This window comes from Athene cunicularia, assembly GCF_003259725.1.
Source record: "Athene cunicularia isolate RWA chromosome 21 unlocalized genomic scaffold, athCun1 chr21_part1, whole genome shotgun sequence".
Taxonomy (NCBI): Eukaryota; Metazoa; Chordata; class Aves; order Strigiformes; family Strigidae; genus Athene; species Athene cunicularia.
In genome coordinates, this window is record NW_020799127.1 from 5,929,583 (window position 1) to 5,944,536 (window position 14,954).

Sequence of the window (14,954 nt, forward strand, 5' to 3'; positions counted from 1 at the left end):
CACAGCCCATGTGATCCCTCCTTCCCTCCCTCCCGCATTGCACTCTCTACCCTGTAGTAGCCGGGATTCTCAGCAAGGGAGATCAGCAGCTTCACAGCCTCAGAGATCCTGCCCCAGAGACCAAGAAGCGTCGAACAATATTTACACGTTTGTTGTTACCAAACTGACTCTGTTGGCCGATCACAGGAAACACAGAGTTGGGTAATCTGCGTTTTCTGGCCTTGAATCTCCCTCACATCACACTACGAGTTATTGCTTGTACAAGGCTGGGTTGAGAAGCCCCTTCTCCTGCAAGGGCTTCACCGGCTTCCTACACGTGCCCTGTCCAAGGGTCACCGACAAAGCAGAGTGGATAGAGCCCGGCTTTTGTCTTGGTCTTCCAGCATCACAGTCTCAGACAAGTACGTGGCTTGAGCATCCAAAATCCATTCTTAACATTAACAGCTAACGGCTTGGTGCCCCACCAGCTCCGCTCCCAATGTAAAGCATAACTTAATAACCCAGCACTACATTGTTTTCATCTTACACTGATGTAAAAATTTAAATACCATCATACAGTATCACTGATGTATATTATAATGCAAGTCACTCGCCCACTTGTTTTGTCTTTTGCCCACTTGTTTCAAGAAGGCACCGCCTCAGTGTAACTCTGTATGAACACAAGAGTTATTTTAACAATAAATGTATTTCTTGTGGTTAGGCTTCTCATCCAGACCCAGCAAACACTTATGTGCACGTTCAGCAAGTCACTACTACCTCACTGAAGTGCGGGACAAGGATTTGGTTTTCCAGTTTTGCCTGTTGACTCTGACTGGCCTCTCCAGTGTTCCTACACGCGAGCAGACATCACCAGGAGCTCACAGGGTCTTTGCTGACTTTCTGCTTCTCGACTCACATTCTGCCCAAACAGTTGTACTTAGTTCCTCTCAAACTTAACCCCCTGCCTCTGATGTGTTCTTGCTGCCTCTGTGGTCCTTCTGACCATCCTCCCTCCTTTGCTTTCCCGCCCCAACTCCACAGCCCCCTCCTTCTGCATTTGTGGGGACGCAGCTCAGCGCTGCCATGTCCTACACAGGCCCTGTGATCTGATGGCTCCGACAGTTTTAACGACCTGATTTTTCTAAAGGAGCTTTGTAGCTTCTTACGTTTCTCCTGAACGAAGAGCAGGTCCTGCTCATCCAGCTCCAGAGACACTTCAGTCCGTAGCATCGTAACATTAACCTGTTATGCTCCATGAGAGTCGTACAAGCTCTTAGAAAAGGTGCTTCAGAAATCAGACTTCTGCTTTTATTGGAGTCCATGGAAGCCAAAACCAGCTAGAATTATAGGAACTTAAATTTTTCAAAAACTCCCCCTTGGCCTCTGCAGTTTCTACCCAAAGCAAACATGCTTAGGCTGAAATGAAGGTAATACTCATTCGAGTATAAAGGTTTCGCCTTTTTGAGTAAGGCAACAGAAAAATACCACTGAACGGATTATTTAAAGAAACGTGTTTTATGTGGGCTTTATTGATTCTCTACTCCGAGGTGCTGATTTGGCAAATACTTATACAGGTGTGTAATTGTAGCCCCCGAGGCGTGCCAGGCAGCTAATTATTTGCAGGAATGGAGGGCCTTTTGTGCCAGCTAAATAATGAAATATAAATGTGCAAAGCCGTCAGTGAGTAAGCAGTTCTCCTTTCACTGACTATTAGTCCTGCTTTGTTATGGGTTTGTGTTAGGCAGCCTCCACTGGCAACGAAAAAAAAAAAAAAAAAAAAAAAAGATTTCCTCGTCTTTTCCCAGTTGAGGATAAATGCCACTTGGGGCAGAGTTTTATTTTCACCGTTTCTCTTGTAATTTTCTTTTCTAGGCAGGAACGTTTCAAGTCTTTGTGGCTAATGAGGGTTTAGGATTAAAGGTGGTCTTTTTAATTCTCCTCACTATAAAACCAACTCAGTTCATTTACGCGTGGATTGCTTCCCTCGAGGCAGCCAGAGTTCTGCTTCTCTCCTGAGAGGCACTAACCCTTCTGGCTCTGCATCCTCTAGTTCCTTCTGCTGCAGAACTCTGTCCCTCTTGAGCTCTTCCCCGCACAGATCTATGATTGCTCATCTTCCTAATTACTGAATCTGCGCCCGTGCACACGCACGTAAGAACTAAGGGAAGGTCCTTGGAGGACCTCTGCCACCCCAGTGACGGCTTTCTCTGCGTTGTGCTACCTAACGTGTAGCACAGTCCCACCGAGACAACCCCCTGGAGGTAAAAGCCCTACCGCCCCGAAGACGAGAGCTTTTTGGTGCAGACAATACGTCTTGACCTAGCTGTGTGCAAAAGCGTGGAGTCTTGGGTGAGACAAACAGTTCCAGGAGGTGCTACTCCTTCCTCTGGCAGATCCTCCTGTGGAGTTTTGTTCCTTAAGGCATCCAGAAGGAGGGCAGCACTGAGGTTGGTTTAGCATTTGATTGACAGCTGCACTTCACTGCTAAAAGCAATGAAACGGACGGATGTGGAAAGGATGCTAAAACATCAAAATGAAAAAAAAAACACGATGCGAGGAGAAGCTATTGCTACTCCTGCATCACCCCAGGAGATTCATAACTGCCCACTCCTTTTTTTTTTTTTTTTTTTTTTTTTTTGTTTAAAAAACAATTGGCCATCAGGAGCAGCAGTCCAACAGCCCTGAAGAAGGAACAAGCACGGTGAAAAAACGGCCCTGGGCTGCAGCCCTGTAACCACCGGCCTTCACAGGCGACTCTTCTGTGCTCCTGCTCCCCAGGGCGAGTGCTGCAGCCCACGAGGGCTGTGGGGACGGACTGCGCTGGAGCAGCAGCAAGTACTCCTTGTGCTTGGAGAGCCACAGACAAACCCCTCGTGGCCAAGCACTTCTGGCATGTGACCCTAGCCTGTGCCTCAGCAGAAGCAAGTGGTCCCCGGCGTGATCACTAGCCACGTGCTGCAGCGAGGTCTGTCCATCCCCTGCCTGGGCACCTCCCCAGCCCACTCCTGCCTCGGTTTCACAGGCACTTCGGCAAAGGGCTCCCATTTTTCTCTCTCTTCCTATGCCCAACTCTGTCCAGAACAGGAAAAAAAATTATTTTCCTCTTCGAAGACCTGCTGTTTTCTCTCTTCTCATTTTATTTATAAACAAACAGGTGGGAACAGCCTCCTCTGGGGTTATTTGTCTGAGATAAGCTTTCCCTGCATTTCGTTATCAGCTTTCCCTACACTCCTCTCTCCACAGATTTCTTCATGTTCATATCTAATCTTAACAAACTACTTGCCATGAGACAATCCAAGACAAACAGCCAATGGGGGAGATTTCGACTTACTTTCGAGAAGGGATGTGTTTTCAGGAAACCAGCAGACATCCCCCAGAAAAAAAAAAAAAAAAAAAAAAAAAAAAAAAAAAATACAGCTGAGTGTAAAATCAGTCTTGGAAGTTTGGAAGTATAATATCAGATCTGGAACTTTGCTTTGTTTCCCTACCCCCAGCTTTCTCTAGCAAAGCCTCATCCGAAGAGATCCTCCAGAAGGGATTGCTTTACATGTGTTTTCCCTGAGCAATCCCAAACCTTCTTGGGTCAGCAATAATTTAGATACTAGAAATGAGAGGCAAGTTCCCTGGTGCCTCCATCCATGTCTCCAGGCCTTTCCTAGAGTCAGCCAGTCTCACTCATACGTCCTTACCCTCAACGCTGTGATCCCAGCAGCCTCCTCCAGCCCCCTTTCGGGCTACCAGAGGCAGCACCTTCCAGACGGAGATTCACGAGGGTGTCTGACCAAAAGGCAGGCTTCAATCCCATCCTACCAGGGAGGCTCTTGTTCCACCAAAATAAGTTGCTCTCAAACTCCCCGACTCTTCACTGCAGCCCCAGGCAGCAGCGTCCATTGCACGACCTTCCAGGGGAGGTACAATATTTTGTCTCAAGTCTTTTTGTCTTTATCGACGCGGGAGAACTGTCAATTTGCACAAGCGTCACTAGAATTCACGCTAGCGGGTTCAAAGATCAAGGGAGGTGCAAGAATTCCCCTGGGCTGAGAGTTGGTTGAATGATGGCGTTTCCTTTCCTCACTTGACTCAAAGCCCCCACTTCGCCAGCGTCCCTCTGCCCAGAGAACCCATTTCAGAGGGTGCCACAGAGGCTGAGGGGAGACCTCCTGGCCCTCTGCAACTCCCTGCCAGGAGGGGGCAGAGAGGGGGGATGAGTCTCTGGAGCCAAGGAGCCAGCGCCAGGCCCCGAGGGAATGGCCTCAAGCTGCCCAGGGCAGGGTCAGGCTGGCTCTGAGGAAGGATTTCTGTGCAGAAGGGGCTGTTGGGCGTTGGAATGGGCTGCCCAGGGCAGGGGGGAGTCCCCGGGATCCCTGGGGGGGTTGGAGAGTCGGGCTGAGCCAGCGCTGAGGGGTCTGGGGGAGCTGGGAACGGTCAGGGGGAGGGTCATGGTGGGGCTGGAGGAGCTGCAAGGGCTTTTCCAACCCAGATGATTCTGGGATTCTATTCTATGACAGAGGCTCACAACAGGAGGGACAGGCCACAACGGCTCCTTTTTGCCACTTAAGCAAAAGGAGCAGCAGTGACTCCTCAGGCGTGTAGAGCCCGTGACACAAACCAAGGGGGACTCGGTGCGAGCGGCGCGGGCTCCACGCCACGCGCTGCTGTTTCATGAGGGTGATTAAAGTGTGGCAGCAGGCCCGGGGCAAGGCTACGAGCAGTACAAGGACACGGGAAGCAGGAACCTGGCTGCAGTTGGAAACAGTAATTTTTTCCATTCCCCCACACCCCCTTTTTTTGGTCCTGATACAACTACAGCGTGTCTTTAGCGAATGCTCCCGCTGAGTTTTCAGAGTCAAAACAGCACATTCCTCATGACCCCAAATGCCTGTGTGATTCCACTGGGCATGAGAGGAGAGGGGGAAGCAAGAGCAACCCTTGAGGTTTAGCTGGGCCAGCTGGAAGCAGGAAGGTGGTCTCAGCGGTCCAGTGGAGACAGCTAGTTTGGAACTGCCCCTTCTGGAGATGAGCAGGACGGTGGTTCCAAGCCCTCGGGGCTGGAAACACGCTCCTCAGCCCAGCGTCTGCTGCGTACAGCGTGTTAGGGCTGAGCGTCGGCGTAGGGCAGCAGGGCTGAGCGAGGACAGGCGGCCACGGGCATCCCTGGTGCATCAGCACCTTCACCCATCAGCACCCAGGGTGCTCTGCTGAAGTGCTGCTGCCTGGTGGCGTGCGGAGAGGGGACTAACTTCGGGTGTCACCTTGTTTTCACGGGGCTAGAGTTCATCAAGCCTCAAACAGTAATTACTCGTACTATTTTTACCGCAAGCTAACGTTAAAAACACAGACCTTTGGGTAGCTGTAATGCCATTAGTGAGGGCTTGGAAAACGAGGCAGGGGGGAGCGTGGGGAAGCATGGGAGGAGGACTTGGGTTCTCTGGGCAGGTAGCTGTGGGTTCAAGAGAGGATCCAGTGGACGTGCATGTGTGCACCTCTACCCCCCTGTTCCGTTCCCTCGTACCCCCTCACGCAGGCTCCGTCACCAGCACAGGCAGCAGCTCCCATGCCTGCTCTCCGCTCCTTCCCTGCTTGCCCAGCCCTGAGACCGTCACTGGGGCTGTCGGAGGGGAACGGTACCTGGCACAGCTCTCATCCACCCTCTGCCTCCCCTGTGAGCAGATCCTCTTCGTTGTGAGGTTTAAGGTAATGGCTTCCTCAGGTGTAACCCGGAATGGTGTTATCAGAGAAGATCCCTATCGCTCTTCAATATACCGTAAGGCTCCAGCTCCTATTTGTTTAAAACAGGGGGGAAAGGGAGAAGAATGTAACCCTAGCAAGGCAAGGGGCAACGGCTGGAGATCCCTCACTGAGGTGTCTAGCACCACTCTCTGACATCGGCTCCCTTCCCTTGGCATTTTTCTTTAAAGGAAAGACTAAACATGTAGGCACAGACCAACCCCACGAAGAGCAGATCTCAGGAGTCAGACTGACCGTCCCTTGCTCTGGGCGACCAGCAGCGTGCTCCAGCTGCTGCCGATGGCCTCGTAGCAGCGATCTTTATTGATGTCCTGGGAGAGAGATCCAGGGAGGCAGGAGTGAACGCCCCCCTGCTCCGAGCACACTGTCCGGCCCCTGCTCGCTTGTGGTGGGAAGAAACCTCTTGGAAGACGCGTGACAGGGCTGCAGCCCCACAAGATCATCACTGTGGTGACAAGATGTGCAGGGACAGGGAGGCGTTGGCTAACTGATACATAAATGTTGCTGTAAGACGGACACTCTCCAGCTAAGTAACCTGATACATCTCATTATTTTAAAAAATGGGATTTTTATGTGCAGAATTTGGATGTCGCGCATTCTTGTTTCTTTTTCTGACCACGAGAGTTATGCAGTTAATTGATAAAAAAGAAGTTAATTTAACACAGCAGATAATATTAACCCTCCCCTTGCCTCAGGCACTCAAAAGCTCTGACGAAGTGGAGAATAAACTCTTCTCCAATCACTTTAGCAGGTCTGCAACGGGAGGAAATAAGGAACTCTGCACAACCCCTCAGATTGCATTAGTCAGACACTGCAGCATTTTAAAAATAGTCTGTCATTAATCCTGACAACAAAAGAGAGTGAGAACAAGATCAAAGAGGTAGAAGTCTGAAATTCCTGTTTCAGATTCCCTGCAGTGAAAGGCAACAACAAGGTTAGGAACAAGTGATCACTCGGTGTTTTGATGGAGCTGGGCACCCACTTCTGTAGGAACCAGAACTTCTGCATGCCCCTGTTTTTACTGGTTTAGCCCAGGTGAAGGTCGACTTGCACGGATTTATCCAAACCACAGCAAACGGCATAGCGAGACTGGAACCTTCAAAGGGACGAGATTTCCAGCGGCTCCTGCCTGTGGTTGAAACTGGAAATACCATCTTCTGAGGTCAGCTTTTCCTCACCTCCGACTGCAGAACACCTCTGGCAATGCAAAGGCAGCAGCAGAATGGGGGGGTGGTCACCCAGAAACGCTTCAGAGAAGACACTCCCCCCACTCCCAGGGAAATTTCCATTTCATTTTCATCAGGAGGTTTCGGGAAGGCAGATGACTCTTTCCCTGAGTAGAAGCGAGGTATGATCCCTCAGTGCTTGCAGCTTTATGCAGAAGCCCTGAATTCATCTCATACCCCTGCAGGAGGAAAGAAAAGCTCTCACAGCTTGCGGCAGCGTTAACAGGAGTTACTCACGCCTGTAAAGCACCAGCACCCTTCACAGAGACCGTGCTCTTGCTGGTCAGCAGAGATACCAGGCGATACCTAATGCCAATTTAAGAGAGTTCTAGAACTCAAGCGTTCATTAACCTCGTGTGACCCCAACGCCCTGGCTGCTGGGACCCACCAAAGAGCCTTTCCTGAAGAGCTGGGGGCTGAGCTGGGCAAGACGCAGAAAGAACGAGGGAACTTGCCCAGGGTCAACAAGCAGGTCAATGGGCGTGCTGGAAACAGAACCCAGGTTTTCCATTCTTTTGCCCTGAGACTTACTTGATCCGAGACTATTTACTACCACAGGCAAACATGCGTCCCCTCAGGACACAAACAGCCATAGCCTCAAACAGTTCCAGGCTTCAACCCCAAGGGCAGCAACACAGCTGCCTGTGTGAGCTGCCCTGCTCCTCACCGTCCAGCCTCTTGTAAAAACATCCCCAGAATCTCTATCACTTCATAAAACTTTAAAAACCAAAACCTGGTCGGAGATATTTATACCGTTTGAGATCATTTCCCCCAGACTGCCTGTCACTCCTGTTTTATAGATTACTGGCAACTCCCAGCACCCTTTGCTGGGAAAAAAAAAGAGGGTTTGATAATTCCAACAGCCCTTGAGAACTTTGCTTGACACAAAACCAAAACAAAAACAAACAAACAAACCTCAAACTTCATCATCCTGTAAAGTTTTATTAGATTCCAAGTATAACACACACACACACAGAGCAAACATTCAGTACCCTGTCAAAGGAGACACCTGAGATAGCTGAGCTAATTTTAAAGCGGCTGAAAATTGTCCTTAAAGCTTCTTTTTTTTTTTTTTTTTTTTTTTTTTTTTTCACCCATCTGCTGAAACCTGGTTTCCTGTCCACGCAAACATCTCAGCTAATTAGTATTGCAGCCAGTCCTGCCAAGAACTTTGTGCCTACCTTTAAGCCTCGTGCTTAAGGAAACGGGCTGCCTCTGCCCACCTGCAGGAGATGCAGGCTGGAAGCCCAGTGGAGGGATGGATGCTCCCAGTCTTATCAGTGTGTATCAACTAAGAGATTCCCTATGTTTTTCCTAAAGAAAAAGACTAGGAAAAGTTGCCAGGCGTTTATAAATAAGCCACGAGTGCCTAAGTGAGGAGAAGAGGAACACCCAGAAAGCAGCCTCGCTCCTTTTCTGCCACGAGTTCGGAGCACTTTGTTTTTCTGCCCCCCGCGGACCCAGCACTGGTCCAGCTCCCCATGCCAGCCTGTCCTTAACACCTCTTCTCACAGCTCCTGCAGGAAAACAAGCTCTGAAAAAGCACACGGTGAAGAGGAGCATTCCTTAAACAGAGCAGGACAACAAAGTCTTATCCCATGTCCTCCTGCCAGACAGAGCTCCAAACGCCCTTGCGTCTCCACCCCATCAGCCAGGGCCGCTCTCACAAGCAGGCGTCGTGGCTGAGCCTCCTTCCCAGAGAGCTGTGAAACCTCTGTCTGCTCTTTCAGTGCTCTGCAAACTAGCCACAGCTAGAGGGGGAGCAAAGAGCAGACAGAAAAAGAAATAAACACCAAAACCAGTGGAAAAAACAAACATGCAAACAATGTTTATGCCAAACAAACACCAAACGCAACACTTTCCTGGCCAAAAAAAAAAACCAAACAAGCTGCAGTAATGAACCAAAGTACAGAGCGGATCTAACGAAGAAGCAAGTGTCTCAAATGAGATTTAAGATCCTAATTTCAAAATCCACAAAACCTGCGGGACGGTTTTACGGAGAACACAAAACGTTGTTCTTCATGCGATACCGGGTTTCTCTCTTGGTTTTGCATCAGAGTCTGTCAAAATTTTTCTCAAACGTCCTAACAGCAGAGAAAACATTTCCAAGCATGCTAGCACTGCGTGTGGGGACACCCGAGCTGAACCTCAGCCCGAGAAGGGGACATTCTGCAGAGGGAGCTGCACAGAAGCGCCTGGATAAGTCCAGAGCCTGCAGTGGTCCATCCTCACCGAGCTGTCACTGCAGTGCAGAGCTGGGCACTCCCGTTCAATGCTGCGTAACTTTAGAGCTGATGTTTCTCTCCTTATCTCCATGTGGAGCCTCTATACGAATCGATCAACCGGCCCCACAACCAAGAAAAAGCCCCGACAGACATTTCACAACTGCTTCTTCCATCCCCACCCCCTCTGAGCAGATTTATTTGTCTGGGCAATGGATCTGCGCGGAGAAGTTTAACTGTACGTCTGAGAAAGCTGTTCTGTTACACGGTTATGGTTTTGTCGTAACGCACAGCTGCTCCAGCCCCGCCGTGGATCCAACGGGGATGTAAGAGCCTAAAAGCACAGGGTGGGTCTGAGGATTTCTGGCACCCCTCCCGTTGTCACCAGGGGGAGCAGGCTGCATGTCTACAGCCAACCTGCACCTGCCAGTGGCTGCAGGGAGCTCGGAGGACTTGAGAAGTTTCATGATGAGTTTGTGGTGTCGCACAGCGCAAGGCAGCCAGGTGGGCTATGTTCACTGTTCCATACTAATTCCAGTTCTTTCCTCACACCAGGGCGCCAAGCTCCCCTCCAGCGCCCATCCCGCCAGCCCCCATCCCGCCAGCCGTTCGAAGCCCATCTCCATGCAGCAGGCCTGCACGCATCCTACCTCACACCAACTGCAGCAAGACAGGTCTCATTACGTCCAATCTCACTTCACAGAAAAATAAGTTGCCTTAAAGCACAGCACAGGAACCCCCTGCCCACAGACAGACCCCTGGCACAACGGGGGTCTCTGGAGAAGCAGGACCAGGATTCTGTGGCTGTGGACACCTCTTAGCTGAGTCTATGCTGGAGGTAAACCCAGCTCAGGTGCTTCGTAACCAGGGTTCAGGTTTAGAATTTCAATGCAAGACCTAACAAAAGGCCACCTGTTTGGTCCCTGCACTCTGAGCCTCTGCAACAAAATCAGCCCCAACCTGAACCAAAGTTACATCAATAGCTACGTCAGTTATTCTGGAATATCGTGGCCTCAGGAACCGTAAGGCATAAGATCCTTGCCCCAGCTGGCAGCCCATCTGTCCCATCTTGTGTTTCAGGATAAAGGAAGCTAAAACATTTCCACTGTTAAGAACGTGAGATCATAAAGCGTAGTCCAGCAGCTCTCCCAGACTTTTCACACTTTCCTAAGAGCCGGAAGGAAGGAGGCATTTCCAACTCTTACGGCCTGACCTCTCGATTCTCAGGACTACCTGGGAGCCTAGAGACTGTTTTAAATCAGAACTGCTTGCCACAGAGGAAATAAAAGCATTTTCTAAGCCTGGAGATAGAGGTCATCTAAGTAGTAACACAAAGAAACACCTCTTTTCCTCCTAAACATCCAACAAACGGTAGAATTACACAACTAACCAGCAGACGCAACTCCTCCACTCCACAGGGATCCAATATCTGCTCATCAGCACTATGATGACAAATGCCTACCTATCCCTTCACCACTGGTTATTAGGGGAATACCGAGTCCTAGAAGCTCTGCAGGAATCTGGTTACACCTGAATCTCTAACGTCTTCCTCAATACCCGCCTAACCTGAGCATTAAATAAAGTTGCTGAGTGAGAATCAGCTCTGTAATCAATGAGGGTTTGACACTTTCTTTTCATAGATGTGAGCCAGGACACAAACCAATAAAGACTCAACGTCTTCTTGGTACTTCGCTCTATTTTTAAGGGGTCACCACCTCCTTAACTTTCTGGGAAACCTTAACAGATTCAGCTCCTTGGAGTCTGCTGTTAGGGAGCTCTCTACCACAGTAGTTAGCGTGCCAAACTATGTAGTATTCATTTCTAAACATCGTAGAGTCTTAATGCCTACATTGAGAATTTAACTTTTTTTTTTTTTTTTTTTTTTTTTTTTACTACAGTCATCAATTCAGAATGGTGTTCATACTACCCTTGAGTTTTCTTTGAAGACTAGGCATTTAACTCCCGTTCTGTTGCTCACTTCTGTTTGCGGGCTTCTCTCCTAGGAGACGCTTCAAAAGGGTCTCTCTGATTTCATCATTGTTCTCAGGACTGATTTATAACCTGTGCCTATTTATAACAGGAGCTTTACATGACAAACTAAGCATTTTGCTTGACAGTTAATAGCCTGCCATTCAAGGGGAGTTTACATGTGCTGGGCTCTCTTCTATAGAGTGAGGAAAGGCAGGCAATCTGCTGCTAATCCAACATAAATACCCCAGGAGTCAGCCTGGAGCGTGGCATCGAAATCATTTACAAAACGTGAAATTTGAATAGAACTTAAAACCTCATAACCTGTCAGTTCCCAGCCAGGGAAAATATTCACAGAGGGCCTGCAACTGGAATCTCAGAGCCTGGAAGATTGTTTTTACTTGTCTGAAGCAGTTAGCAGAGAGAGCAAGGGTGCAAAGTGGACAGTCCTGGCGTTGCAGAGGTAGCTTTGCTCAGCTCCTAACTGGAACTCAGCCTGTCCAAGAGCTACTCCGAGGCACTGTGTGAGTTAAATGGAAAGAATTCACTGCAGCTTCCACCTATGAAAGCCTGATCCAGCACGGCACCGCGTCCTACCGAGCCAGCTAGCATGGTGGTAAACACGGGAGTAAAGTAGCAGGATCAGGACAACCCAGCAATCTGCTGTCAATATAGGGCACAGGACAAAACTTAGAGCAGCCATGCCAGCAGAAACACGCCCGAAAGGTAATTTTGGAGTTAAGCCCTGAACTAGGCCAAACACCTATACTCTGGGATGAATTGCTGGCATTTTGGACAGATTTTTTCCACCAGCCTCAGCGGGCTCTCCATCAGGCTCACACACCACAGTTACCTGCATGTTTTGGGAGGGCACCCAACATAGACAGAGCTAAAACTCCTGCTAGCAACACGACCTGGCCTAGCCCTGTGAGACAAGGGCAGAGGAGTGTTCCAGAAGCACAAGGTTAGGACATTTACCATCTCACTAAGCAAACAACTTGAGCTTGAAACTGAAAACTTACAGCTGGACTGTTTAGAGTAAGGAATGATGAGTGAAGATAATCACTTTTATAGACATTGAAATTAGCAGTCAGTGCTCATCCCAGGCTGCCTTGGTTTATTATTCCTGAAACATAAGCTAAGCGGCAAAGCAATCTATTTACAGAGCAGCCTGTGTGAGGGGCAAGTGGAGCAACCAGAGCAGCCCAGTATATGAGGAGAATATTGAGCCCAGAGAGTCAGATGGGACTGGGGCATCAAATTCAGTGTCAGTATCTTAGAAATAGAAGCTCTCAGGTAAGAAAAATTCGTGTGAGATATCTCAAAACTCAGGATCGTGAACATATTTCCATCATTTGAGAGAGATCTGCATAGAAAAGTAACCCTAATAGAACCATGCTGATTTCACAATCACAGAATCATCTAGGTTGGAAAGGACCTTGAAGATCATCTAGTCCAACCGTTACATTTGCGTTAGCTTTGTCAATCTGAGCTGTACACGCAGCAAAAAGCTCGGTGTAGAGCGTTGCAAAGATCGAGTGAGGCCTTTTCAGAGGAAGGGGCTGGGAGAGAAGCGAGCAAGGGGATGGGGAAGGCAGCAACGTTTTAGTAAATATTAACTGATCTGTGTGGGGTGTCACAATAACCTTTTTGAAAGTGCTCTTGAACCTGGACAGAATTGTGTCTGCATGTACAAGTTATTAATGTTCGAAACTTTTTGAAGATGATTCTGTGGCAAATCTCAACTCAAAACTGAGTTCTGATCTCAATCTCAGAACTCAAAAATGAGGGTAGGAAGCTGGTTCTGCAAAGACTACATATGCTTTTCCTCACCTCCAATTTCCCTGAAGCCCTAAACTTCTTAGAAAATCTAAAGCATAAAAATGCAACAACTGTTTGATTTCTATTCAGCAGCGAGGCGGCCCCATCATATCCTCCTGCCTGAGCTTGTACAGATAGTGCCCTAAACATGCTGGACCCAGAAAACAAAACAAAACAAAACAAAAAACCAGCAATTTAATTTGTGCCTCTTAGATTTCTCCCCTTTCATGCCACAAATAACCATTGCCACTGGGTGGGATTAACACACTTGGCCATTAAACCATAGGCTCAAGCACATGAGGTTTATTTTGTTATAAACAACTTCTTCGTACTGAACTCAGTCCTCCTAAGTTCTTAAATTTTCTTGGACTATAAATTTTATGACTACAGAGGAGCACTGAAACTTTGCTTCGCACACCATTAATCTCCTCACTCCAAACAGCACAGAAGCCTGACAGAGGCTTTGTCCTGGGCACAGCCCAGCCAGGCGGCTCGTGTCCATGTTAGTCATGAGTTCTGTACACTTGCACCTCAGCACTGGGAGGCCCAGTCTCAGCTTGAGCCTTGGCTGTTTCAACCCCTTCTGTCCCATCTTAGTGCTGGACGGACAATCTCATGCTCGCCCTGACTGCTGGCTGAAGGCCCAGGGTACAAGAGAACTGCAGCCCGGTGGTATCCAGAGCTAAAGGACTTTAAAAAAAACAGTCTTTTGGTAAAAAGACCTGGGTGATGCATAGGAAAGCTCCTGAAGGGACAACCCTCTATCTTGAGGATAAGAAGAGCTGAACAATAGCCCCACGAACTTTCCAGTGGTGATAATGAGCTTGGGACACCTCAAGAGCCACAGTGTTTGTGTCCTCTGCTCGTTTGGCTTCTTTCCCCGGTGCCGAGTCTGACAGCAGCTCTCTCTCTGCTGGCTAGAGCAGAGGGGCACGTGGCTTCCAGGCACCAGAGGTGGAGGCTTAGTCCTCTCCAAGGAGAGAAGTAAAGCGAGGGAGGTTGAAGCCTTCACCATTTAGGCTGAGTCTTCCTCAGGACTGTCTGACTACACGCTTGAGACAGCTTCTAGCTGGCAGGACAGCACTCCTACATAAATAAGGAAGAGCAGGTATAAAGGCAGAACAATTCATCTCCTACTAAGACGACCATGAGAAAGGCCTCCGTGAGAGAAGGTGGCTCCCCGTTCCTGCCTCTAGCTGAGTTTCGCGTTCACAATCCTGTGTGCTCTGTAGGTTTTCCCTCGGACTCTCTGGTGAGGCCAAGATTGTCCTGTTCTCTTTTCAAAGCAGCTGATTACTGCTAGAATGAAGTCAACAAGCCACCTGCTTAGTACCGACGGGCACTAGAATCACCCAGCCCTATTTCTGAGGATGTCATGAGACTCTCGTCGTTCCACGTAAAACTGTTGTGGCTGCCTCAGGTGTTTAACCTGTTTATTTTTCTTTTGCTACTGTTTAGGTCTTTGGAAGTCATCGCTGGTCTGGAAAGTAACAGCAAAATCTTCACTATCTATGTACACGGCCTACTGCAGCTGCAGGTGAGCCCGTGCAGACTGGAATCACTGCACCAGTTTGCTTGGCAGGCTGTGGAGTTATTGACTGGCAAGGCTGAAACCTTACCAGGAGGTGGGGAAGTTTTTATTAACCTTCTTTCTAAGGTTAATGAAGTTAAACTCCTTACCTGGGGTAACTAGAGAAGATATGTGGCAGGAACAGGAGTGAAAACCAGGCTTGTCTTGCACGTTCTGACCTTAAGAAAACACACAGAAATACACCTACAGAAACAATCTTCCCTCTAAGAAACGACAGTAAATATTATTTTTTTTATCATATCTCCCCTTGCATTGTCAAGATGGCAATTGTATTTCCCATTTCACAGAAGGGAATCTGAAGCACAGATGGCCACTTGACTAGTCACCCAAAAAGATGCTAGTGCAGTAAGGGCCTAGTTAAGCAACAATCTCACAGTTTCACTACAGAAAATTTCTTCC